Source organism: Mixophyes fleayi, chromosome 2 (assembly GCF_038048845.1).
Source record: "Mixophyes fleayi isolate aMixFle1 chromosome 2, aMixFle1.hap1, whole genome shotgun sequence".
Taxonomy (NCBI): Eukaryota; Metazoa; Chordata; class Amphibia; order Anura; family Limnodynastidae; genus Mixophyes; species Mixophyes fleayi.
In genome coordinates this window covers 366,704,981-366,708,190 of record NC_134403.1, presented here as the reverse complement: position 1 = coordinate 366,708,190, position 3,210 = coordinate 366,704,981, and the positions used below count along the sequence as shown (strand labels likewise).

Below are 3,210 nucleotides of genomic sequence, written 5' to 3'. Positions count from 1 at the left end.
ATGGCCATGTTGGACACCGGATCACAAGTTTCCACCATACAGGTGTGTTTCTAAGTGAGGTATTTTCGGTAATCTTGACAGAATTCTTCCTTGAGCTTGTGTTTTTTACGCTCATAATCTTCTCCAAGAGGCAAACTTAAACCATATCCAGTATCTCCTGTGTGCTTCAACTTTGCAGCTTCTCTCTGCATCTGTCTGTTTAGGGGGATGTTTTCCTTAGAGGCATTGGTCGTTGATTGGTCTACATCATGTATATTGTCCAATCTCTTGCTATATATAACTCTGCTGACTTATAGAAAAAACAACTTCCCCCACTGGGGTGCTTAGCTACAATTGTCAAGGAAGGGAAGCCAGCAGCAGATGGATTCTCCATTATTTCAGTCAGGAGGACAGACGTGGATACTGACTTGATTGATCGACCCCGCTACATTGCGGTAGATGGGTACCATAACCAGAGACTTAACCTCCCACCCAAAAGGGTGTTACCTCTGCGTGGGGTTGGCAGAACCATGACTAACGACCAGATCAAGCATCTTACTTTCAGATTGAAAGGAGTGATCACAGGCCCTATAGAGACAGGAAAGATCAAAAACCCCCCTTGGATTATGAAGATGATTTTCGAGAACAGTCAAATGGAAGACCTATTACTTCAATTCTAAGGGGCAGGCCACGAATGGAGAACCCTGTGCAACCGACAGACTGCTCAAAGTATGCACTTGTAAAGGATGGAAACCTTTCCACTAGCCTTCTGCTCAGGGGAGAAGAGAAAGACGAGGCCCAGAAAAGAAGGAAAGAAAATTATAGACAGGAGCTAATGGAGCCGATGGCGGAACAGCAGAGAAACAAAAGACGAGAGAAAGAACTGGAACTGAAGGTTGCAGCATCTGGAGCAATAGACCCTGAGAAGCAGCCTGACAGATTAAGGCAGCTTGGAGCAATAACTTGCCAGCAGGAAATGATTGATCGAAATGTAGCCTATCGACCTGGAGTAGTCCTTGACCCACAGAAGTCAAGCAGGAGGGTGGAATACAAACCAGTAGCTGATGAGAGGGCTCCACCTGAAAGACCAAGAGTAGCTTTCCACAGCCCTCTACCTGAGCCAGCATTCCCCGGCAATGGTTATTATCCAGCACATGAAGAATACCACCAGGGATTATCCAACACTCCTGGGGATATAGTCGCCCCCAGGCTTGCTGAAGTACGTCCACTGCTACCACCAGTCTTGGTAGACAATTACCGGAAGCCTTATGATGATGCTTAATATTACTATGGTGCTCGAAATCCACTTTATCCAAACCTTGCCTACTATGCCTCTGGCATGCCTGGTGTGCAGACTGCTCCAGGAGTCAGCATGCCTATTATGAATATCAACCAGACAGTTTAGGAGTATTTTCAGATGAAAAAACCTCGGCAGACACGAGAGACTATTCTTTCATACCAGGATGAGTTGCAACAACAGATAAGGGCCACCAGTGATTGGTGGGAGCATCCACAGAGAAATGAAAGGAGAGCTTCTTATTCTTTTTTTTTTCAGGTTTAGCAATCATCTTGGATTTATGCAAGTCTTCATCAAGATTACCTACTACATTGCTCTCTATTTTGGACCCTGAATTCTTCAGGACTTCCTTTCAAATGCCGTTTTCTCATATTCATAAGTCTAATATTTTAGTATGTTTGCTAACACCATACACTATTTTCATATAGCTGAGTACTATTGTTTTTGGTATTATCACAAATAACATTGTTGTTCCACTATGTTATTGCATTACTATTCTGTCTATTTTATGATATGATCCTTCCACGCACCTTGGACCTGTAAGGTTTTCACACTTCTGTAACCCATCTGGCATATGCCAGAGCCACATTAGGACCAGTTTCGGACACTTTTGGCTATTATGCCATCTCTTTTCCCGTGCCCATCCTCTCAGGCTATTCATTTTTATGACCCTAGTCTTCATTTCCTTACCTTTTTCTTTACTTTTCCTACCCTATTTTACCCTTTTTCTTGAGGTTGTTACTCTGGATTCCCGGTGGCTTAAACACCATTTATTTCTTTTTTTGAGCTTTAATAGTTTATTTCTACACTTATGGCTTTCAAAATTATAACGCTTAATGTTAAGGGTCTGAATTGTCCAAATAAGAGATCTACTCTGTTCCATACTATCAGACAACTAACGGACGTCATAGTGTTTTTACAAGAAACCCACTTTTCTGGCCCCCAGAATCCTGAACTCAAATCTAGATTCTATCCTTGCTCTTTTCATGCTTGCCATCCTGCTAAAAAAAAAAAAAGGGAGTTGCTATTCTTATAGCTAAACATCTCACATTCACAGTATCTAAAGAAATTAAGGATCCAGAGGGGCGTTATATTATCCTAACAGGTGACCTTAATAACATCCCTTGCACATTATTAAATGTTTAAGCTCCTAACACGAACCAAGCTCAATTTTTTAGTTCTATAAGTGACTTCCTCTCACTGCACCGGGTGGGTAAGGTAATCTTGGCGGGGGACTTTAATACTACTCTAGACAGCCTTTTGGACAGATTCACACCTCCTCCTCAGTCAACTCGCCATATCATTGATACTAATCCTAAGTCCTTAAGATCTCTCTTGTCCCAACAAGTTTTATTTGATGCATTATTTAAAGAATCTACTGCAAAAAATGTTACTTTTTTTTCGCCGGTTCATGGCGTATATACACACCTTGACATGATCTTCCTATGCGCAGATTTAACTCAAGATATACTTAACATGAATATTCTCCCTAGCACGTGGTCGGACCATGGCCCGGTGACGGTGGATATTGTGGGTCCTCAGATAGGACAAAAACAATTCCTATGGCTCCTTAATGATAGGGTTTTACTCAACCCCATTCTTAAATCGCAAATAGATACAGAAATCCGCCAATATTATGAGACAAAAATTGATTCCTCTATATCCCCCATGCTCCTCTCGGATGCCCATAAGGTTGTAATTCGGGGTAGTTTGATTAGAGCAGCTGTATATGCCAAAAAAATAAGAACCAGGAAATTTCTAGAGGTTACCAGACGTGTCCACAGCCTTGATAGAATCCATAAAAACTCGGGCCTATCAGAGGATTATACTAAACTTGTAGCAGCTAGAGGAGAGCTAAATCTGCTTTCCACCAAAGCAGAGAATTCTCTTAAATGTTTAAATCAATCCTTTTATGAAAAAAAGTGATAAAGCAG

At 41.7% G+C, this 3,210-nt stretch overlaps 1 pseudogene; it reads left to right on the top strand.

Moving 5' to 3' along the window:
- On the top strand, window positions 1-1,540 carry LOC142139988 (centrosome and spindle pole-associated protein 1-like; annotated as a pseudogene).
- The last annotated feature ends 1,670 nt before the right edge of the window (window positions 1,541-3,210 follow it).